Consider the following 25,388-nt stretch of genomic DNA (forward strand, 5'->3'; position numbering starts at 1 on the left):
ACAAACTGGAAAAGTAATAACAAATCTGAAAACAAAATTAATACAAATTAGACCAGGGCGGAACAACAGCACGAGCATACAATACATCATCGCATTATCCCTGCATAACTGTTGATTCACTATAATTTTGTGTTGTTTACATAATGCACGTATGCGCAGATTGCCAACAAAACACAAACATTTGACGCAGTTTCACAGCTCCAACTATCAGTTTCAAACGATCTCCAAATTCGGTGGTATATCCACCGTTCATATAACATTCCCCACCAAAATGCAGTGAACTAACAAACACAGCTGAACTTCAGTAGAACGAACGAAGTGCATTGATGGGCATGCTCTTTCTCCGGCGCTCGCTGGTTGACGCGTGGGCATGCTCTTTTTCTCGCTCTTACTGGTTGACGTGTGGGCATGCTCTTTTTCTTGCTCTTGCTGGTTGATGCGTGGGCATGCTCTTTTTCTTGCTCTTGCTGGTTGACGCGTGGGCGTGCTTTTTCAGCAGAATTATCCAATAAGGGACTAAGAAAAGTTGTTACGTAAGGGAACTTCAGGTTAAAAAAAAAATCAGAAACCTATACAAACCCTGGTCGAGTATGAAATACTATGTCTTATGGCCAAATCATTTTTTGACAAGTTGACGATGTTAAGCGTGAGAAGCCAGCATATTTAACAGTGTATAGATAAGACAGTTGGCATGAAATTGCATTTTATCCCCCCCCCCCTTTAAGGTGCGTTGATGCTGCAGCGAGGTTATTTTTTAATACGTTTGCAACATCATAACTTCCGAACAATAGCAAAAATGGCAATTCTGTCCAGTCACGTCTGTGCGGCTCAGTCCAAAGATCGTGTGAGACAATTTTCATAACAATCGATCGATGAGGACTAGAAGTGAAAAAAAATGCAATACTGTATTTTTCAAGATGGCCGCTACTGTAATGGGTGGAGTCTTAATGTAATACATGGAATGCAATAAGCGTGATGACATGTGCTGAGTAGAATTTCTTTATATCAATGGGTTCAAATGTTACAGCCATTTGAAATGTGAAATTTTGAACTGCTGTTGGCACGATAGAGTGAGTTCTAGGGCCCCCATAATTGGTCACATGACTGTTGAGGACCACCAGTACCAAATGCCAAATTTCATCATTTTCCTACGTATGGTTCATAGGTGTTCCATAGACTCCCATTGGGGAAGAATGATAATACCAACAGAAGCAGTAGTGGACATAGCCTCTTCGGGGCTTAGCCCCTAATAAATAGATTCCGGTATTGAGGCTGATGGCTGTCAGGTGCGGGTGATGACAAACATGGGACAGGTGAAGGAGTGTGGACAATGCTGGGAGGTGTAATCCGAGGGGAAACACAGGGAAACAGAAAGGGAAACACTGACAGTACTCCCCCTCCCGGGAGGTGCAACCTTGTGCCTACGAAGAAACAACAGGGGAGGGAGGATGAGGCTAGGGAAGGGCACACGGAACAGGATGGGACAGGAAGCCTCCAAGATGGTCCTCCTAGAGGCCACAGAGGTGCTGTCTGCACTGGTATCCAGGGAGGCGCTGTCCGCACCGGGAGCCAAGGGACAGAGACACCCAACGCGGCCGTTACATTGGAGCAGAGGAGCTGGGAACGGCTACCCTGCTGCCATGGCAAGGAGGCTGGAAAATGTTACAACGGCTGCGGTGTTGGAAAATGGAGAGCACTTCTGTGCGCCGATCCTCGTGGTTGTGATGTGGGAGTCCGGGACAGCCACTTCAGCCTGGTGACACCTTGTGAGAGTCTTTCAATACCAGGATGAAATTCTACCAGAGGCCATTCCCATAACTCGGGAGACAGATGGTGGTAGAGGTTATCATCCAGCCCCATCAGGAAACACTCATTCAGCCCCATCAGGAAACACTCATTCAGCTCACCTGATATCTATACCAGTATAACACAACAGTAGACACGACAATGAACACAGGAAGAGGGTAAGTATAGAGGGTATGCATTGATGTCACTTTGGCACGTGAACACACCGGTAAAACACTCAGCAAAAAGCCTGCTTTCAATAGACAAAGCATAGAAACCGGGACTAAAAAGTGCAATTATTTGCTGAAATTAAAAGCAGTTAGACCCGACAGTGATCCTTACCTAGTTAAGAGTAACAAGATGGCAGTACAGAGGCAGATACCATGTACTTTGCAACAAAGAAACAATGTGTTGGAATGACAATATGACAGGGAGTTAATGAAATAATATAATAATATTAAAAAAGATGTTAAATCCATTTTTAAGGATTTTCAGCTTTAGTCTTTTCTTTACAGCTGTGAGTGTAATAGGATGTGATTCAGCAGCTTAATTATTTAAATTAACTGTCAAACTCAATTAAAAAGTGTATGAAACCAAGTTTAAATGGATACATAGTTGTAATATCTTTGTAATATACTGTATAATGCAAAATACAATTTTGAAACTGCAATTTTTAACTTTCCCAACTCTGTTTGAAAAATGAAATTGCAGGTTACTTTATATTTATCTTCATTTGGGTTGAAGTCAACCGATGTTAAATTTCCCACAAAATTGTACAGCTCAATATATCAATCACTATAAGCTAACCGTTGTAAATCAGGGGATTTATTTACCCAAATAAATTATGGATTGCAGCTGTATGTATAAATTAATAAAAAATTATACAATAAAAATGTAATATCTGATTTAAGTAATGTCTTGATTCATTCATGAATAAATGGTGCCATGCTGCTATGACTTCACCCTTGCAGGGTCCCTATTGGCTGATTCAGAGGTCAAGGGAAGCCATTTTGTGTTTAAATCTTAAACTTTACTAAAAGTTGCTTTTAGCTTCTTTATAAAAGTCTCCTACTCTTAAAAAGTCCTACTTCTACTAAGAATTGTTTGACACTTAAGTCAAAGTTTAAGACTACTCTAGCATTTTTGAGAAATTTTATACATACGGGCCCTGGTGTCCTTGGACACTGAAATATTGCGCGGAATTGCATTTCCTGATATTTATTTTGTACCTGATTTCAACGCCAGGGGAAATACACAAAGCAAAGCCTTAAGTAAACATGTTCTACTCTATGTTTAGAGGTTTAACAAACCGGAAAGATTTACATTGCTCTTCTAAATGTTTACAGTGTTGACAAAACGTTGATCCATTTGCTTAGAATGTTAAAAGAAATACATTTACGTTTACGCAACATATAAAGGTGTAGAACGATGGTAGGTAACGCTATTATGGTATAGTTCAACAAAAACTACTTAACTGAGCGGAGTCTGATATGAAATGGCTAGCAAACATTTACGTTTCAATTTTCCATTTGTTTCAGCAAATTGCAGCGATTCATTCACTTTTTTCTATCCTTCGGTAGTTTTTAAAAAATAAGTCTCTCTGATTTCGTGCTCAATCTGTTTGTACAATCAATCGCACAAAAACCTTATTCCATTCTAAATAGAGTACAGATAACGGTAAACACTGCTGCATTGAGTCTCTTGTCTCTTGAGACTCAGTGGGCGCTATTCGCTTGACTTCACGTGACTTGGCATGTGTGTTGACGACAGGTGCATACCCTCTACGTACAAATAGAGTCCAGGAAGGAGGTTGATGGCTGTCAGGTGAGGGTGATGACAAACACGGGACAGGTGAGGGAACATGGAGAATGCTGGTAGGTGTAGTCCGGGGGAAGTACTGTTCTGGCTTACTGTCCTACAGGTCTATCAGCTATTTTGTTTTATCTCCAGCAGTAATCTCAAACTTTTGGTAAAACTTAAACGAACACTTGGATTTTTTCAGATTTTTACAGTATTTATAATAACAAATCCATGAGAAATACACGAATACTTCCAGTTCGGCTGTTTACAAATGTAATTGTGGATTACAAAAATCAAAAATTTTGTTGAGTATCAGATGTTACGATTAATTTAGGGGCTTTTGACAGCACACTCGCAGATAAACGACGCCCTCAGTAATGATTAACATACTGTAACCAAAGCAAAGAGCTACACACTGAGTCATCAAGAGCAAAATCACCTGAACACACTATATGACCGATATAACCTGCAAGTACATGAAATGCAAACCAAAAACACGCACCTACTTGTATAACCATGCAGCTAAAAATAAGTCTTACCAATTTAAAATAACACGTAATTTTAAGAGATAGGCCAACAGGCTACATTACATCGCTGAAAAGAGTGAACTGAAAACTACAAGCCAGAGTTTGCAGTTAACCAAACAACAAATAACCAATAACCAGTTAAGTAAGCAAATGTATGGTAAAAGCTCATTTGTATTATAGGTACTCAGAATCCAGTAGTCGAGCACATACACGTTTGTGTTTTTAGTTCTGTAACACTACAGACTATTATGTCACTCTGGCAGAACACAAAAGCTTCCTTCTTCCTCAGAAGGGTTAGTTGTCAAACTGGATCTTCACCTGACGTGGAATACCGGCCACCAGAAAAGCTAGTAAACCCCTGTTTAACTGTCTGGTCTTTTAAAGCTGACTAATGCTGTGCTTAAACCAAGAGTAAAATCTATGGAATCTTTGAATGTTTTAGCTAAATAATACAAAAACTTTAAACGATCAACATTATCCACCCCTTTTTTTATCACTCTTCTCAGCTCAATGTAGACAGACCCACCTCTATAATTCAACTGCAGTTTCTCCAGTCTTTTAACGTCTTTGCATTACGTTTCTTGAGTGTTCTTATTGAAGTTTCTGCTACGGTTAATTACACCTGTATTTTGATGAGTCACTAAATTTCCTTGAGAAGACTCTATAGATGACTGATATCTGACACTTCTTGTCCTTCTGTAACTGAGTTTGTCCCGTGATACTTTAGAAAGGGTGGAGTCAGGAGAAAGGTCCACCAAGAATGGTTGAACTCTCATCATGTGACAGCACGCACCAGCGGACCCAGGCATTATGTGTCACCTGGCAGGTGTGCTTTGAACTGGGGTGTGTGTACCTGTGTTATTCTTCTGTTCTGCTATTCTAATGGTTTAACTGAACAAGAGGTGACTGCCTATTATCTCCAGTAAGGCACAAATATTGACTGCATGAATAAAAAGTACATATTGTATTTCACTTTACCTGCCATATTTATGAGGGAACAATATATCAGCTGAGCTTTTAGGACCTGCTATAGATTTCCTCTTCTCTCCATTTAAGGTGCTGTTCACTTACCAATTTCAATTGGAGATTCAAATGGAGTTGAATATCCTGTTAGTTACTTTTTTAAAAAGTTTCATCATCATTAAGAGTTTTATTTAACCATTGATGTACAATATTTTTTAGTATACTTGTTGTGCCAATCATTGTTTATACTGATCATAACACAGTAATGCTTAAGATTACGTCCCGCAATGTACCGCATAATTAAACAGAATTTACAGCTTAACTTTTGCAACAATAATGTACCTCTACAGTACATATCTGTAAATAAAGGGGAACAATATGCAAAGTTTGGGGAATAAATAAGTCAGGAAATAAAAAAATGTACTGTAATTATTTTAAAACTAAGGGGAAACTATTGTAATATAACATGGTATGCATGACCTGCAGTATGCTATACAACAATCTTAGCGTGAACTTGCACTACACTTTTTGTAATCACAATGTACCCATAAATAAGCTACGGTTGATATTAATTAAGTAAGGGGTTCTTGTTTTATTATTATAGCAAACGTGAAATAAGGGGAAATGATGCACTGTAAACCCGGACAAGTTGAGTGCACTTAAACATTTTGAGGTAATCGGTTACCTCAAAAAGTTAAGTAATGTGTATTTGATATTTGAGTAAAGAGAACTTAAAATGTTCAGCTCATCCAAACATATCAAAGGGCATTGCACTAAATTCTAAGTAGACTGAACTTAAAATAATTAGTAACAGCAACTGCTCTGTCGAACTGTGAAATGTAATAAGTTGACTTTACTTTTTAAAAAAATGAGGTAACCGATTACATCAATATTTTTAAGTAAAGTAGTGTTTTAATTTTAAGTTAGTAGAACTCAATAATAATTGTTGTCTGAACTTACTGATCAAATATAATTAAGTACTGCTGACTCAAAATCATTACTTAAGTTAATGTATTATAATAGTGTTCACTTTACTAAATAAATATTAGGAAATGATTAAAATACCATTATGGTGATCAGTGTTTGCTCAAGTTTCTGTTAAATTAATCTGTTAAATTAATTTCTCTTTCAGTGCTTGTGTGTGTTTCAGAAATAACACATGGCGCATTTACTAAAAAGAGATCTTTAAAAGGTCAGTTTGGAGTAGACTTCATAATAGGTGTCAATTATTAATAAAGTACAAAAGCTGTTGTAAATAAGAATGAGTATGATCCTTTTCTTACCCATGAGAATGTTTCAGTTCATAAATGCACAAGGATTGTGTCAAAATGAAGAACGTTTTACTGACACACTTAGACATCACTCATCATACAAACCTTAACAATGGTGACAATCATCAAACAAATTCAGATAAACTGATTAACTGCAATGCATGCTGGGAATTAGGGCTGGGCGATATGGCAAAAAAGTAAACTCGATAGTTTTTTTCTATATTGATCGATAACGATATTTATTTCGATATATATTTAATTAAAAAACTGTATTTAAAAGAATCTATTTTAAATACAGTTTATTAACAAAAGTTAACCTTTAACCAGTTAAAATTCAATTAAATTAATGAACTGTTGCAACACAGAGGATATTAGGCCATAAACAACATGTACCAGTTCATTCAGTCTCATTTTGACTCAATTGACTCGTTAAGTAAAGGGAGTGTTCATTCAGTACATTCAACCAATGAAAGAGCTCCGTTACTGAGTACATTCGAACGCTATTGGCTCAGCACCTGCGCACATACATAACGCTGCAATAATGTCTTGCTCGAGTAGTGGGATTCATTCAATGTATTCAGTGAACCTTAAAGACATCTCACATAAACTGTAGTACATTTCTTTAATCATGCAAGCATCTTACATACAAGGTTCAATATTTTAATGTGCACACAAACTCACTTCATTACAACTCTAATCTGTACAGGGCAGCGCTTCATAAGCACCAGCTCATGTTAGCAGATATGTTAACGATGGATATAAAAACGTTTGTGCTTGAGTTTCGAAGTAACTCGCTTGCAATTGCATCTCAAGTTTGTTTTGTTTAACCGGCGATTGCGAAAAAAAAGACACTTGATAAACCGCGTGATGACAATTCGAGGTTAGTTTCACCTTTGTTTCCGCTTCCAGTAATGTTTTCCTCCTCATGTTGAGTTTTCTTTGCCAAGTGCAGTATGAAATGGACTTGACGCGCATGATAAAAGCTGCACGCTGACTGACTGTTTTTGCATTTATTTCTGCGTTCTGTTAAACTGTAAGATTAATCCATATCGAGTCAAAATGCCAATAGCTTATCATCGTTTTTGAAATACATTCTATCGCGATTCGATATGATGTCGTTTATCGGCACAGCCCTACTGGGAATCATGAATGAGTTTTGTACTATGATGTTACATCAGCATGCATCCAGCAGCATTGTCACCATTGTTGAGATTCATACACTGATTATTCATGACTAATTAATATATTAGTTAAAAGGTTTTAATTTGTCTCTGAGGATATGACAGTCATAACACTAATATGTAATATAAGTCAGTCACTGGGATAAAGTTGGTTTGACGTTGGACGTTCGATATTCGTGAATGTAGGGACCGTATCTAAAGTTACATACACATTAAAATATTTTTTTAAAAGCTCAATAGCATTTAAAGGGAATGATTTACAGCCACAAAACTTACTGTACTGTGTTCATGTGTGTGTACTCTATGAAGCACACCTTTTAGATTTTTGATATTTATCATAATAAACCGTCAAATTATATGTAAATATTCCTATGTGTTTCACTACTGTATGGACTCATACACAAAAATACCATTTTTAAAGCTCAATAGCATTTAAAGGGAATGACTTACAGCCACAAAACTTACTGTACTGTGTTCATGTGTGTGTACTCTATGAAGCACACCTTTTAGATTTTTGATATTTATTATAATAAACCGTCAAATTATATGTAAATATTCCTATGTGTTTCACTACTGTATGTACTCATACACAAAAATACCAGTCGTCGAGATAGTTGAGTACCCGCACACCTTCTTCCCTGAGGGGAAGAAGGGCGGCCTCCACGACCTTCGTAAAGACACGTGGAGACAGGGACAGACCGAAGGGGAGGACCCTGTACTGATATGCCCGTCCCTCGAACGCGAACCGCAGGAACGGCCGGTGTCGAGGGAGGATCGAGACATGAAAGTACGCATCCTTCAGGTCGATTGCCATGAACCAGTCCTGATGCCTGACGGATGCCAGGATGCGCTTCTGCGTGACCATCCTGAAAGGCAGCTTGTGTAGGTGTCTGTTCAGAACACGCAGATCCAAGATAGGGCGCAACCCTCCGCCTTTCTTGGGGACAATGAAGTACGGGCTGTAGAACCCGCTGAACATCTCGGCCGGTGGGACGGGCTCGATCGCTCCCTTCACCAGAAGGGAGGCGACCTCCGCCCGAAGCACGGGGGCATCTCTGCCTCTGACTGAGGTAAAAAGGACGCCCCGGAACTTGGGCGGACGTTTCGCGAACTGAATCGCGTAGCCAAGACGGATCGTCTTCCTCAGCCAACCTGACAGTCTGGGAAGCTGAGACCAGGCTCCCAGAAACTGTGACAGGGGGACTAGAGGTTTGATCTGCTTCATCGCCCCCCCGGAGGGTGGTTCGATGGCTAGCAGTACGGATTCCTTGCCGGGGGAGGACCCCCGGGGAGGAGAACGGCTCTGCTGTTGTTCCTGCCTGGCGATTGTCCGGCTCGACGCACTGTCTGTCTGAGAGTGCTGAAGGCCGGTGCTTATACTCGACATTGCGCTTCGCCATGACGCAACGTCGAGTTGCAGTCCACCGTCGACCAGAGGGTGGGAACGGCTGTGAAAACCCAGAGAGAGAGGAAACTCTTTTCATGAGGAAGTGGGCGCAGGCCCCCCAGGGGGGACCAGCTGATGGTAGGAAGGGGCAGGAACCGTCCCTATCCGATCCAGCGATGTGGTGGCTGGAATCGGGCCCGATGGTAGTCTCAATCTCCCTGGGGTCTCTCCGTCAGGGCCGCTTCTGCTTCCGCGATGGCTGCTGACGGGGAGGCGGTTTCCTCTTCGACGTCCTTCTCCGGGAGGCAGCCTGAGAAGGGGGCACTGGAGCCGGATCCGGAGTCGAAGAGGTCCGAGGCTGCCGGGAAGCAGACGCCGCTCGGGATCTCGGAGGCCTGAAGACGGCCGAGTCACGGCGGGGCAAGATGTGCATGATAGCCTCCGTCTGCTTCTTCACCGTTGAGAACTGCTGAGAGAAATCCTCAACGGTGTCACCAAACAGCCCTCCCTGCGAGATGGGGGCGTCGAGAAAGCGAACCTTCTCAGCGTCCCGCATCTGCGCAAGGTTGAGCCAGAGGTGCCTCTCTTGGACCACCATGGTGGACATCGCCCGACCCAAGGCCTGTGCCGTCACCTTAGTCGCCCGTAGAGCGAGATCAGTGGTGGTACAGAGTTCCTGCATAACCGTTGGGTCGGTCTTGCCCTCGTGGAGCTCCTTCAACGCCTTGGCCTGGTGGACCTGCAGGATGGCCATGGCGTGGAGGGAGGAGGCGGCCTGACCCGCAGCCATGTAAGCCTTCGACACCAGTGATGCCGAAAACGTACACGCCTTGGACGGGAGTCTAGGCCGAGTCCTCCAGGTGGCCGCTGTCTGCGGGCATAGGTGCACCGCGACAGCACGCTCCACCTGGGGGATCTCGACATAGCCCCTGGCCGCCCCACCATCGAGGGAAGTAAGGGCGACTGAGCCTTTCTGACTGGAACGAGCCGTGAGGGGCGCATTCCAAGTCTTACTCAGCTCCTCATGTACCTCCGGGAAATACGGGACCGGCGCTGGGCGCGGCATGGAGCCGCGCTAAGACCCCAGGTACCACGTATCCAACCGCGAGCGCTGGGGTAAAGGCGGTGCTGTGCACTGCAGCCCAATGCTCGCGGCGGCCCGGAAGAGCATGGTTGACATCTCAACGTCCACTTCTTCCTGGGCTCGTCCCCCAGGGGGAGGGAGCTCCGAGGAATCGTCGGGGTCGGATGCCAAGAGGTCGCCCTCCGATGCTGTGATCGACATCTCATCTTCGTCACGCACTCCCGAGTACGTGGCGGAGGAACAAGACAGGGTAGGAACGTCTCTTAAGGAATGGTCAGACAAGCGAAAAGGGGCGTGAACAGTCCGTGAGCCTGTGGCTGGCGGTCTAACGTTCACGGTGATCCCCATATCACCCCCGGTGTTAACCGAAACGAGCGGCAGGGCCGTAGTCACTGCCGTCACGGATCGGGTAACAGACGAGGTGGTGGCTTTACCCATAAAGAATATAGCCACCCATGACCGCAACGTCTGGATAGGCATCTTCCCGCAGTGCGGGCAAGATGTATCCACGAAGGCTGCCTCAGCGTGCTGGAGACCCAAACATGTGACACAGACATTGTGTCCATCCCCTTCCTCAATGAGCGCGTCGCACCCAAGAGAACAGCGGGACATGCCACGCTGGAGAAATTTGCTCTTTTAGGAAATATTGCTCGGACACTTCTGGAACTGCCGAGATGCCCAGGGGAAAGTCGCTGCAGGAAGGGACCGTCCGCTGCACCACGTCGTAGATTCCAGCAGGATACCAGCGAAGAACTGGAAGACCAGCGAAGATCTGAAAGATCAGCGAAGATCTGGAGCTGCTCATCAGATGCGTAGGCTCTGAAGAACAAAAGGTGAATGAATGAGCACGCCGGCTTCCCTCTTATACCCGGACATCCGGGGAGGAGCCCGGCATGCAAATTTCATTCGCCAATTTTCATTGGCCTTTTCTAAATACTCAGAAGATGATAGGTTCTCAAGACAAACCCCATTCTGTCGGTTCGACACAACGTCGAGAGACCGACAGAAAGGGAACATAAACAAGACGACACGTAACAAGACTTTCTATCAGAATAAGAAAATTAGAATCAGAATCAGAATCAGAATAGAAGAGCTTTATTGCCAAGTGTGCTTGCACACACAAGGAATTTTCTTTGGTGTTGGAAGCTTCTAGTACAGACATTCAACACAATGACAATACAATATAATACGATTTACAGTCTAAAAATTCTAAATTGTGCATATATAAAATAAAGACTATTTTACAGAAAATGGGGGATAATAACATATAAGAGACATTGTACAGGGTAGTATATAGTAGAATAAACATATTAACAGATTGTATGTACACTTGTGCAAATGGATAATTTAGTAAGTAGAGGTAGTGTTATATACATGTATACATAAGATGTAGATATAATAAGGCACTATAGTGCACACTATAGGAGTAGTGGAAGTGGAATATTGCTCTTAAGGAGCAGTTATCTGTTTAGGAGGGAGATTGCCTGGGGGAAGAAGCTGCTTCTGTGTCTGGAAGTCCTGGTGTTTGGTGCTCTAAAGCGCCGGCCAGAGGGCAGCAGATCAAAGAGTTTGTGTGCTGGGTGTGTGGAGTCAATGATGATTTTTCTTGCCCTGTTTTTCACTCTGGAATCGTACAGGTCCTGAAGTGTGGGCAGAGGAGCACCAATAATTTTCTCAGCACTACGAACTGTCTGTTGTAGTCTTCGTAGGTCTGATTTGGTGGCCGAGCCATACCAAACAGTAATTGAAGTGCACAGAACAGATTCGATGACCACTGAGTAGAACTGGGTCAGTAGCTTATAGTCAATATGTCTCATGTACAGCTGCTTTGTAACAATGAAAATTGTAAAAGCGCTATATAAATAAAGTTGAGTTGAGTTATACTCACTCGTGGGTGTTTTTGTTTCTTTGTATTATATTAAAGTCTTGTTTTGTTAACCCCTTCACACCTGCCTGCATCTGGGTTCTTCCACCAGGGGAAGAAAGTAAAGGGGTGTAACATTTTACAGTGGAAAGAAAAAGAATGGGTGCAAAAGTAAAAAGAAAACAAGGAGGTTACTCTGTCCTCTGTCCCAGCACTAATGACAACAAGATTTTTTGTGTTCATACATTTATTTTTGAACAGACAGAATTAATGATAACGTAACAGGTAAAGAAACTTGAACAAGCATGACTGAGAAGCATTATGCTTCAGGAGAGGGTTAGGCCAAACAAACAAACTGAAGTTACTATGCCCCAAGGGAATTTAAATAACCTGACAAATGAAATGACAAAAAAGCAACATAAGTCTTCCCTTACTCCCTCGCTAGGCCATAAACAGGAGAAAACAAAAAGTTACAATTATTAGCAAAGTAATAAATAAAATGGCACCCAACTCCCTACTGCTTCATAAAAGTCATCAACAAAAAGTTACATCAACATTAAAGTTAGATCAACAAAACACATGACAAAAAGGTTTAGCAGGTTTGCTTACAGTGTAATGTGATCTACACATATAGTTCAATATCCACAACTCAACTAACCTGGCTCTTTAGCCCACACTGAAAAACAACAAAAAGTAGCTGACTCAAGATTTAGCAAGTTAGCTTACACAAGAGTATAGTTCAATAACCACAACTCCAATAATTTCACTCTTGGTCTGGGACAGCCCACAGTGTGACACTCAGCGGAACCAATCTCCAAGAACAACATTCTGTTTAAATGCAGTGTCCTCCACACAATCAGTAATGAGGGTCAGCCAATCAGACTCTTGAGAAAGGATAGAGCGGGACACAAAAGAAACAACATTTCCCAGCATGCAACACATACAACATTTCACCAATATCTCCCTCCCTAGTAAAATAAATTATTAATAAATAACAAAAATACATCCAGGGACGTAATAGTAAGCCTGCCCCTGAAGCTACTGCCGCTTCGGGTAACGCTGCAACAGGTGTTACAGAAAATGAGCCCGACGACGCTCATGCTACACTGTACGCGTGGTCCCCCTCCGTCACGATAGCGTCCCGGGGTTGCAATCGCGTACTCTGTTCAGCGGTGTATTATACTTTCTGCTGATAACTCACCCCCACTTTTAAAACCACTGGGTACTCTTTAATAAAATTAGCATATTTGTTATCATTAACACAACTGTAAGGCGATTGTTGGCATATTAAATTGTATCTAACTGTTTGTTTAGAATTGTTTTAGATGATAAGAGATGAGAACTCCTGGCCAGCCTTGTGAAAGTCAGGCTAGAGACACTGCCATCAATCTAAGTGCAACGGGTGCTTGATAAAACTGCACAAATGTTCATTGTTAATTATTATAGTTAACGTCAATAATGTTAATGAGAATGTCAACAACTTGCATTCATAAGTGTGACCCAACTGTGTGAAAACTAGGCTAAAAATCGAGTTATTAGTGATGAGCATCAGAGTTTGATTTTAACCATTTATTTCAATATGATTTACTGTAAGTCTTTGACATGGCCTTAGTCATTCAAAATCAAACTAAATCAAAATCTCAAAAATATACTTTCACAGGATATTCTTGACATTTTGTTTGTTCCCCTGCTGAAAAAATAATAGAACCCTGCCCAAAACACAATAGATGCAGATGGGAATCAATAGAACACATTAAAAAAATTGTAATAGAAAAAAAGATGGTTGGTAATGGTATTTTAATGGAAACCACTAGAATTTATGTAATACTATTTTTAGCAGGGTGGGTTTGCGTAGAAATAGTATATCACAAATAAATAACTCTATTGTTGGGTTTTTACATGGATCACATTAGAAAGTGATTAACAAAACCAGCATGTCTCCCCATTGGCTATTGAAATCTTGCTTGCAATAAATCTTTCAGAATCCTCTGGATTACATGTAGAGGCATATGCATTCAGTGTGGTGGTGGTACTCACTACAAAAAACTAGACTACACCACTGCATTAAAGCCTGACTGATTAGTTCAGTTCATTCAAGTCAGATTTTGGACTTCAATTCCCGCTTTTCTAAGCAACTTTTATGAAACACCCCTCTACAGTACAATATTGTGAACCCTTCTCTGTATTAAAGATTTACCCTATGTGTCAAATGTCTCTGCATACATGGAGAGGAGGTAGAGAGGGTAGAGAGCTTTAAATTCCTCGGCCTGCACATCTCGGCCGACCTCACCTGGTCCACACACATTTCCCAGCAGGTGGGGAAAGCCCAACAAAGACTTTACTTCCTCGGGAAGTTGAAACATGCTCGCCTACCTCAAAACCTGCTGACCAACTTCTAGTGTTCCTCCATAGAGAGACTGCTAACTTACTGCTGCACGGTATGGTACTCCAGCTGTACAGAAAAGAACAGGAAGGACCTGCAGAGGGTAGTGAGGACAGCTGAGCGTGTGACTGGTATGTCACTGCCCATACTCCATGACATCTACACTGGCCGACTTCAAAAGAAGGCCGGCTGTATTTCAAAAGACCCTCACCCTGGACATCATCCGTTCTCCCCATTACCTTCTGGGAGAAGGTACAGACTGATAAAAACCAAAACCAACAGACTGAAAAACAGTTTCTATCCCCAAGCAGTTAGATGCTTAAATACATAATCACTTAAGACTGATAAAAACCAAAACCAACAGACTGAAAAACTGTTTCTATCCCAAAGCAGTTAGATGCTTAAATACATAACCACTTACACACTCCCAAACAAACTAAAATGTGCAATAAAAACTCCTATAAAGGTGCAATAACGCCCCCTACTTTCACTTTCACACTACTATATTACTCTGCTGCACTATTGCTTACTGTCACTGCACTACCAAGGATTTATATTTTTATATTATTGTGTGTATACCTTTGTTTATGTATGTAGGTCTTGGCTGTTCTGATATTCAACTCTATACTTTTTATTTCTATAACTTTACAATCGTGAAGCGCTGCTAAACTGTATTTCATTGTTCCCCTAACAATGACAATAAAGTTCTATTCTATTCTATAAAGTTATATTCTATGAGATTGATCTGTGGCTCCCCCTGTGGTTTTATTGCGTAACTGTATAAATCAAATTATTGTCATTGAGTTGTTTTGTGGGTTGATGATTTCTTGGCTGTGTCTGCCCAAATAAATGTTGTCCACTGTCCAGTATAGAACCTGTTGATGTCATTGGTGTGATCCTTTATTAAAGTTCTTTCTATAGTCTACAGATATTTGTCAAACGTCGAACCAACGGTCTAATTCTTTTCATACAGCGATTTTTTTTATTTATTATTTTTTCGTGCAGCAGCTGTGTTGTTGCTTACAGAGCTTTTGCTTATTCATGACCAGGCAGCCAGTGACGTTGCAGCCAGTGTGCACGTTCTCGTGGAACTGTTCCGGTGGCTTTTCCTGTGTTTGTAAACTGAGCTGAGGTGGAATAAAAGCGGAATTGTGCACTGTTAAGGTAAGATCTTTGTGCGATTCACGCATCGCTTTAATGGAAATCTCCTTTTGTTTTTTATTCCCCGACTACTGCGATTCGAGGCTCCTTTTAGAGGCCCATGAGTGAGATTTGATCAAAGAAAAGCGTCTGTGCACGAGACACTATTACACATGAACGCGCTTACAGTCACAAGCGTTCCGAAAAAAGCAACCGCGACTACTCCAACACCAGCTATTGTGTGTTTTTAAGCAATGTATTTAAGTTATTATCTGCGTAGGTTAACGTGTGTATTACTTGTGTAAGATGAGGTTTGTGTGGGGGTGAACTGCAGCGCGTGCTGAGAAGATTATTACATGTTTGTTATTCTTTCATGTGTCCATCGTTGAATCTATTGCATGGACTAATGTGACTAACGTTAACGTACATGCCCTGTGGGCATTTTGTAAAATGTGTAGCTTCTGCTCCATGCAAGTGAAAGTGGATTCCTTAGATATTTAAGACATGCATGATGTAAGACCAGAATTGGTGGTGTCATAAGTTGGCCCTGTAAATACTGAGTAGGATCGAGAAGAAAATGACCTTAAGTCTCTGATTTACATATGCATCCTTGTTTGAGTGGGTTGATGTTGTTCATCTGACACACTAATTCTTGACATCTCTCAACCAGTCTTTTTCAGATGCCTTAAAAATACCAAAGCAATCCATCATGCCTAATCTGTGGCCAAGTCACCTTTATGTGTAGTGCAATAGTTTGCTTTACAACAGCTTGGCATTAATAAACCGGAAGATAACAGGAAATTGTGCTAATTTTAAGGCACCCACAAAGTACGTACTGTATAGTAAGAAAATCAGTTCTGGTTGAGTTTGCTCAGTTTTAGATTGGTGAACACTGGCACAGCATTTCCAGTGCATAGCCTACACAGAACAGTAAGACTGATGTGGTCTATATCTGATATTCTTTACTTTAACATATATATTGCCTGCGATTGTGTTGGGTTCATTAGAATAACTGCAGACAGTTAGCAGTCGATAGTGTAGAGATGTAGATAGACATATGCCCGGTTAACCGAAAATATATATCACGTGATTTATGCACAACTTGTGAGTGAAGTTCGGTAAAATGCTGCTGCATCCGAAAGCCAGAGGGCGCTCTCGTGCAGAAACTCCAAATACGCACTGCAGAAGAAGACTATAACACACGCAGTAGTAGGAAATGCCTAAGGACATGTTTTTATCACCGATCCTCATGCCTCCTCAGGTATTTTTATGATAATAAAATATATTTATAATGATCATGTTTGACTGTTGCTTTTTCAAATGCACGTTATAAGCGACTCAAACTAGCACTGCTTTTAGATCGAGCAGCATTTCTACTGATCCCAGAGCCGTGCTTCACGGACAAGCTACGCATCAATAAAATAAACGATACCTTGCATTATCGCAGCCAGCTCGGTTTCAGCAGGATTTGGTGGTAACCGCGGTTAACCGGGCACATGTCTAGATGTAGACAACTGATGCAGTACTGTCGAACATGTGGTCACAGGTTATTTACTAGGGATGCTCATTTCGGTTAATTTCCCTAACCGAGAACCGACACTCGTTATCCGAACATTAACCATTAACCGATAAGATTCTAATAATAAAGTGGAATAAAAAAATACATTCTGCGTCTCATTTCGAAGGCTGCATCCTCCGGAGGTCGCGTTTATCCGCCGCATACACTTTCGCATGCGACATCCGGAGGACGCAGACTTCGAAAGGAGACACAGCTACAGTTGAAGAGGGTCTGTGACACGTTAAATATACAAACATTTTTTTCACAATTTATTTTAACATGCAAACAGCAGCATAACGAATACATCAACAACAGCACCTGCATTCACATATCACATTTTCACGAACCTGCGGTGTTTTGGACAATGGAGAAAATCTAAAATAATATAAATCCAAAGCATAAAATAAACAGGCAAGAAAAAAACTGAATTAAATAACAAATTATGACAAAACGAAAACAGAAGAACCGGCAAAGTTTATTTCCGTCAGAAAGTTTTTTCATCAAATAAAAATAGCAGGCCTACCTCAATCCAAAGCTTGGAGTTTTTATTTAATAAAGTAACATGTTTACGTGTTGTGATGACAGTCTGGAGCTTGTTGACAATTAGACCTGTGGCAGAAAACACCCTTTCAGATGGCACGGATGTCCCGGGAATATAGAGATAACGCCTCGGGAAGCGCGTCACATTTGCTTTCACATAGTGCAGTCTTTTTTGAGTGTTCAATTTAACTGGGCTTTTATTTTGACTGGTCTTCGGGAAGACTCTTGAGTTTTTGACGATACTGTTTGCTCTCAAACAGTAAAACGCTCATAAAATAAACCCTCAGAGCAACTCTGGAGATGAAGTTGATGTGTTGTTCCCTCATACAGTGCAGACGCATATAAACCTCGACCATCACTCGTGTTGTATGTTAAACTGTGCACATAATTCACTCAGTCACGCAGAACAGCAAGATGACATTTAAATAACAGGATTCCGTGTCCGCATCTAGTTACATGGACTCAATGCGGTGCGGATTATTGTCACAAACACAACCACGACAAATGCACTTCACACAAACACGTAGCTCTGTCTAATGCACACATTCTTATTATTCTACATATACATGTCACATTGTTATTTATTTTTTTCAAGTTACTTGTAAAATTCTCTCTCACTTGCCCATAGAAAACATTCACTTGTCCTGGACAAGCATTAATGTCGAGCCATGCCTTTTCAACTAACTTTTAAGCCCATAATTAACCAGTCTAACTAAACCGAACCGAACATTCACACCCTACGTTCCCTTGTAGTTCACTGAGCTTTGAACAATTCACTGATCTCATACATTCTGTTTAAACGAATTGGTTCAAATGAGTAATTTGTTTGCGAGTCGTTCTGATCGCAATGTGTGTTCATACTGGCGAACTCGCTGTGTACAGAATAACGCCGATTCAACGAGCCAACTTCACAGCTAAAAATATTACAATGATGTACAGCAAGTTAATCTAGGAAACCTTTTCAAAAAATTGAACGTAAAACACCTGACAGTAACCTACAGCAGTGTTTCCCAACCGCCGGTGTGCCGTGGAAAATGGCCAATTTTTAATAATAATAAATAAAATATAGATGTACAGCAATGTTTTACAATTAAAAGTTAACCAACTGTGACCTCATTGCGTATTTGACCACCAGAGATGGGAAGTAACGAAGTACAAATACTTCGTTACTGTACTTAAGTAGATTTTTCTGGTATCAGTACTTTACTCCACTATTTATTTTTCTGACGACTTTTTACTTTCACTTCATACATTTTTACGAAAATACCTGTACTTTCTACTTCTTACATTTTCAAACCAGGCTCGTTACTTTAGTTTTAATCTGTATTTGATGCACAATCAATATTATTTCTTGTCATTGCGTGACTTTTTCAACCTAATGATAGGTCTGCCTAAAAGCCGAAGCGCTGTGTGAGGTGGCCACTAGCCAATCAAATGTAAGAAGGCGGGAGTTACTGTTTACAGAGCAAAGCGGTGACCAATCAAATCAAAGAAGACGGAGTAACTGTTCTCAGATCTCGAGCGTGATATTCTGCATCATGTTGTGACTCGTGAATGGTAGGGTTTTTTAGCGCGAAAGGACCAGATTTTAAATATGTAATTTAGCTATTTAGCTATTCGCATGTTCTACAAACATATACCTCACGAAAGATGTACTGTAGTTCTGTCAGAAGTTAAAGCAGCTCGTTAAGGTAAGCGCATTATTGTTGTTCATTAGTATGTATTAATTGCATATTTTTTGCTATCGTGGTGTGTGCGTTAAATTCATGAACGAGTGAAAAATACCTGCTCATTGCGTTGCTTTCGATGAACTAATAGTGGGCACTTTTGCACAAAAATGCGCTAATTTCCTGATTGCCATTTGAAGTGGTTTCTGGACATATCCTATTAGTCTTATTTTCTAATTTTCTTAATGCATTTGCCTTGTTTGATCTGTTTGATCTATTTTCCTGATTTTTATTATATTTTTCATCTTGTCATGATTAAAATTATAAGGAAATAAAAAACGATCCTTATCAACGTTGATTGACATTGCAATAAAATACTATCACATTATTTTGGAAGTTAAAATTTTGGGCTGGTTTTTGTTGGAGTGAGTAGGATTTAGTGAGCCTTTGGGCTGGAAATCATCCACCTAATCTAGCAACACTGACATCAGTTTTAATATTAAACGAGTGTAACGTACAATGTAAGAGGCTAAACATTTAATATTTTAAAGCGAGGCATAATTTAAAGAAATGTGTTTAACCAATCGAGAAAAACAGTAATGGTTACCAAGTAAATTGACTTGCCTAATTAATTATCTCTTTATTTCTCAGTTTTCTCTTTTTGACAAGATCTCTCAAGTGTCTACAACCTTTGTATAATGATATGTCCATGAATGGTCTGTGCTTAAAATTTAAAGGGACAGTTAATCTAAAAATGAAAGCAGTGAAATTCTGTTATAAAATGTTTTGACAATCACAGTACCAAACAGTCATTTCATAGCTATTACGCATCGCAGACATAGGCTAGTAGTCTAAGAAGCTGCCACGGACCAAGGCGGAAGGCAACACAAAGAATAGATAAAATTATGGTTGAGAACTTGAGACAAAGGGAATTCTGTCACAATTATTATCAATACGCTTGTCCTTTACACTCTTATCTTACATCATAATTGTATTATAAATTTGTGTTTTTTTCCACTAACTAGGTAGTGGCAAATAGATTTATTCCATCAGTCTTTTTTATGCTTGTGTTCTACATAATGGTAGTTCAGTTGTGAGGTACGAGCGTGACTCTAAAACAGGTAGTAGTATTGGCTACTTTTTACTTAAGTACATTTTAGAGCCCATACTTTATACTTTTACTTGAGTAAACAAGTATAGTCAGTACTTCAACTTTTACTTGAGTACTTTTAAACATGAGTATCTGTACTTCTACTTAAGTAAAGGATGTGTGTACTTTTGCCATCTCTGTTGACCACGTATACGTGATCTCATCCAGGAGACTGTACGTATACGTGACCTCGTAGCCCGCGATTTTCCCATGTGCGAATTCCACACATAATTACGACCACGCTACTAAAACCAACGGGAAAACATGGATAAATTCTTGAAAAGAAAATCTAACGACCCTGAATCGGAACCTGGGCCCTCTAGCAGTGGAGACACAGGAAAGAAAGCAAAAACGGTGAGCTCAAGACAATACAGCGACAGTTATCTGTCATATGGATTCACTTTCACCGGGGATCGCTCGGCAGCACTACCCTTATGCTTAGTCTGTGGAGAAAAACTATCTAACCATGCAATGGTTCCTAGCAAGCTTAAACGTCATTTACAAACAAAACATCCATCACTTATTAAAAAAGACAAACTATTTTGTGCGTTTGAGAGATCAAACGGAGAAACAGGCTTCTTTGATGAGAAAGAGTACCACAGTGTCTGAAAAAGCTCTCGAAGCTAGCTACCTGGTTGCTGGTTTAGTGGCAAAATCGAAAAAGCCACATACGGTGGCGGAGTCATTAATTATGCCTGCATGCAAAGCAATTGTGAAAACAATGTTGGGTCCAAATGCTGCCAAAGAAATTGCAAAAGTGCCCGTTTCAAACAATTCAATCGCCAGACGCATTGACGATATGTCCGCTGACATTGAGAGTGTTGTACTGGAAAAAATAAAAACTAGCGTCAAATTTGCACTCCAAATTGATGAATCAACAGACATAAGTGGGAATGCTCAGCTATTAGCAAACGTGCGCTTTGTGGATGGTGAAATCATCAGAGAGAATTTTTATTTTTGCAAAGAGTTGCCATCAAAAACAACAGGAGAGGAAATATTTCGGGTGACATCCGATTACATTGAACAAGGAGGACTAAAATGGGAAAACTGCGTGAGTGTGTGTACCGACGGAGCAGCATCCATGACTGGGAATACCAAGGGATTCGTCAGTAGAGTCAAAGAAAAAAATCCGAACGTCACGGTCACGCACTGTTTTTTGCATCGCGAGGCACTTGTTGCCAAGACGTTACCAAAGGAGCTGTCGAATGTGTTGGATGGTACAGTGCGTATTGTCAACTTTATAAAAACAAGGCCTTTGAAAAGCCGACTATTTGCTATCTTATGTGAGGAGATGGGGGCAGACCATAAGACTTTATTGCTTCATACGGAGGTCCGATGGCTGTCCCGTGGTAAACTTTTGTCGCGTGTGTACGAACTGAGGGAAGAACTGAAAACCTTCTTAACAGCGGAAAAATCGGAGTACGCATTGCTGTTGGCAGATGAGGAATGGTGTGCACGGTTGGCATACATGGCGGACATTTTTGCACACCTCAATGAACTGAACACGCGAATGCAAGGGAGAAATGAAAATGTACTAACTAGCACAGACAAACTGCATGGATTCAGATCAAAGCTTGCCCTCTGGCGACAACATGTGGAAAAAGGCTCTCTTGAGATGTTTCCCCTTGCCCAAACTGGACATTCAGACAACTTTGCGGCATTGTGTGAGGTAATTTGTAAGCATCTATCAACTCTCGAAGAAAAATTCTCTTTTTATTTCCCCTTAACATCACCTGAAGCCTTTGACTGGGTTCGAGACCCATTTAGCTCATCTGCAATGGATAACGCAAATGGACTGTCGCTGCAGCAACAAGAGCAGCTCACTGAAATGAGACAGGACCGTGGTTTGAAAATTACATTCAGTGACCTACCTTTGGACAGTTTCTGGTTGACTGCTGCCAAAGAGTACCCAGTCATTGCAGACAGTGCAATCTCAGTGTTGTTATCTTTTTCCACAACCTACTTATGTGAGCTCAGCTTTTCCAGTTTGACTTATATAAAGAACAAAAATAGAGAAAGATTGATAGCAGTTGACCAAGAGCTCCGTTGTCGTTGTCATCAATTCCAGCGAGGATATCATCTTTGTGTTCATCAAAACAAGCTCAAGTTTCACATTGACATCATATGTGAGTACTACGTTTATTATAATATGCTGTCTTAACAAGCAATTTAAAGCAATGCAGTTTTGTGCAATTTTGTTATATTTTAGTGGTTAATGTGATGCTGGTGTGCCGTGAAATTTTTTGCAAATTAAAACGGCAGAAAAAAGGTTGGGAAACACTGACCTACAGTAACCTGCAGTAACATTTCTACATACTATAGTGTTTGGGAACCTTACCTTAATAAATATTAAAGTATACTATAGTGTTTACTACAGGTTATCAGTTTACTACAAGTAAATTATTTTATCATCTGGTTCAAATTAACCAGACCTTTATTTTGGCGGGTTGTCGCAAAGACACTTCATTGTGTGTTTGAAGGTAGCTTCTCAAATAGTGAAAAGTTCGTAAAATAAACTTTTAGAGCAGCTCTGGAGTAGAAGCTCATGTGTTCATGTACTCATTCAGTGATATGCAGACAAATCTACGAGGGTCCCCCGTGTTGTATGTTAAACTGTGCAACTCATACATGCGCAGAACAGGCAGATGACATATTGAATTAGGAGGATTCCGCTTTCGCGATTCCTTCCACTTTTTATCACATCAAACAAATCATAAGGCTCTAGATATATGGATTTGATTCAGCCAGAAAACAAGTTTTAATTGCAAAAGCTAAAATAAATAGCTGCGTGCCATCAGTTAACACCAAATACTGTACCAACAAGCACAACGATAAACACTTCACATTACAAGGAGCTCCGCCAAACTCAGAGCTACTGCAAGGAAATTTCGGTGCTAGCAATCAATTTATCCTTTACATAAACTTTTCTCATGGATGCTTAGCATCAGCAGCCTCCCGTGCGCTTTGGAAAGGAGGAGAAAACGGCGCGACCTGTGGTTTCCCTACCTTCTTTTAGACGTGATGTAAAAATACTAATGTTAAATATCAATAAGTAAGAAAAAATGTTTGTATTTTGCACGGGTATAGCAGATTGGATTTATCTGTTTAGCCAAGACACATTTATGTGGCCAAGTGCCCTCTTTGGATATTAATCCTGGCTGGTGGAAAGCAAATGAAACGCGCTTCGAGAGGCGTTTATTCTGCATTCCTGGGACATCCGTGCCATCTGAAAGGGTGTTTTCTGGTCTGGTTTTCGGGTTTTAATGGTCAACAGGCTCCAGACTGTCCCCACAACACGTAAACATGTTACTTTATTAAATAAAAACTAGCCAAGCTTTGGATTGAGTTAGGCCTGCTATTTTTGATGAAAAAACTTTCTGATGGAAATAAACTTTGCAGGTTCTTGTGTGTTTTTGTTTTGTCATAATTAGTTAATTATTTAAGGTATTTTCTTGCCTGTTTATACTATGCTTTGTATTTATATTGTTTTGGGTTTTTTCTCCATTGTCCAAAATGCTGCAGGTTTGTGAAAATATGATAATATGTGAATGCAGGTGTTGTTGTTGTGCTGACAAGAGCTGAGGTGATAGAGCTGGATAAAGAAGGACATGGCGACTTGACACGTCTTCACTACAAAATTTCAAATGCTATTAGATTATTAATGATAATCTTAAATCTATAATTTACCTTATTAGTAAATTTATTTATTTTTATTTAGCCTTGTTGTGCAAGCACTGTCGAGCTTGTGCAGAGGCATCCGCTTTTGCATCGCGTGCGTGTCTGTGTGTGTGCTTGTCTGTGTGTGTGCGCGTGCTTGTCTGTGTGTGTGCGCGTGCTTGTCTGTGTGTGTGCGTGCTTGTCTGTGTGTGTGCGCGCGTGCTTGTCTGCGTGTGCGCGCGCGTGCTTGTCTGTGTGTGTGCGCGCGTGCTTGTCTGTGTGTGTGTGCGCGCCCGTGCTTGTCTGTGTGTGCGCGCGTGTGCTTGTCTGTGTGTGCGCTCGCGTGCTTGTCTGTGTGTGCGCTGGCGTGCTTGTCTGTGTGTGCGCTCGCGTGCTTGTCTGTGTGTGCGCTCGCGTGCTTGTCTTTGTGTGCGCGCGCGTGCTTGTCTGTGTGCGCGCTCGTGCTTCTCTGTGTGTGTGTGTGTGTGTGTGTGCGTGCGTGCGTGCGTGCGTGCGTGTGTTTGTGTGTGTGTATGTTTGTATATCCCGGTGGGGACCTAAACCTGAATGCACACCAACACATGGGGACTCGTGTCACCGTGGGGACCAAAATCGAGGTCCCCAGGGGCAAAAAAGCTAATAAATTGTACAGAACAATATTTTTTACAAATCTAAAAATGCAAAGAGTGTTCTATGATCTTTAGGTTTAGGGATAGGGTTAGGGATAGGGGATAGAATATACAGTTTGTACAGTATAAAAACATTACGCCTATGGACTGTCCCCACGGGGATAGTCAACCAAAGCCTGTGTGTGTGTGTGTGTGTGTGTGTGCGTGCTTGTGTGTGTGTGTGTGTGTGTGCGTGTGCGTGTTGTGTGCGTTCATGTTTGTATATCCCGGTGGGGACCTAAACCTGAATACACACCAACACATGGGGACTCGTGTCACTGTGGGGACCAAAATTGAGGTCCTCATGGCAAAAAGCTAATAAATTGTACAGAACAATATTTTTTACAAATCTAAAAATGCAAAAAGTGTTCTATGATCTTTAGGGTTTAGGGTAGGGTTAGGGATAGGGGATAGAATATACAGTTTGTACAGTATAAAAACATTACGCCTATGGACTGTCCCCACGGGGATAGTCAACCAAAGCCTGTGTGTGTGTGTGTGCGTGTGTGTGGCGTGTGTGTGTGTGTCGTGGTGTGTGTGTGTGTGTGCGTGCGTGCGTGTCTGTGTGTGTGCGTGCGTGTCTGTGTGTGCGCGTCGTGTGCGCGTGTGTGTGTGACGTGTGTGTGTCGCGCGTGTGTGTGTCAGTGTGTCGTGTGTGTTGTGCGTGCGTGTGTGTACGTTGCGTGCTGATGTCGTGTGCTTGTCTATGTGTGTTAGTACGTGTGCATATTGTGGTGTGAGTGTTTTGTTGTGGGTGTGTCTG

At 41.2% G+C, this 25,388-nt stretch overlaps 2 protein-coding genes across 9 annotated transcripts in view; one reads left to right on the forward strand and one right to left on the reverse strand.

Annotated features, from left to right (window-relative positions):
• lima1b (LIM domain and actin binding 1b) overlaps positions 1–4,824 on the reverse strand; it is a 153,101-nt gene extending 148,277 nt beyond the window's left edge. For all 3 annotated transcript variants that reach the window (XM_057362653.1, XM_057362654.1, XM_057362652.1), the window contains exon 1: positions 4,639–4,824. The gene's annotated coding sequence lies outside the window, so the exon portion shown is untranslated. The remainder of the gene's footprint in view (positions 1–4,638) is intronic.
• A 10,452-nt stretch (positions 4,825–15,276) lies between these two features.
• The window catches only part of znf740a (zinc finger protein 740a), an 85,090-nt gene continuing 74,978 nt past the window's right edge, over positions 15,277–25,388 (forward strand). For all 6 annotated transcript variants that reach the window (XM_057361765.1, XM_057361767.1, XM_057361766.1 and 3 more), the window contains exon 1: positions 15,277–15,409. The gene's annotated coding sequence lies outside the window, so the exon portion shown is untranslated. The remainder of the gene's footprint in view (positions 15,410–25,388) is intronic.

Source organism: Triplophysa rosa, linkage group LG20, assembly GCF_024868665.1.
Source record: "Triplophysa rosa linkage group LG20, Trosa_1v2, whole genome shotgun sequence".
NCBI classification, from domain to species: domain Eukaryota; kingdom Metazoa; phylum Chordata; class Actinopteri; order Cypriniformes; family Nemacheilidae; genus Triplophysa; species Triplophysa rosa.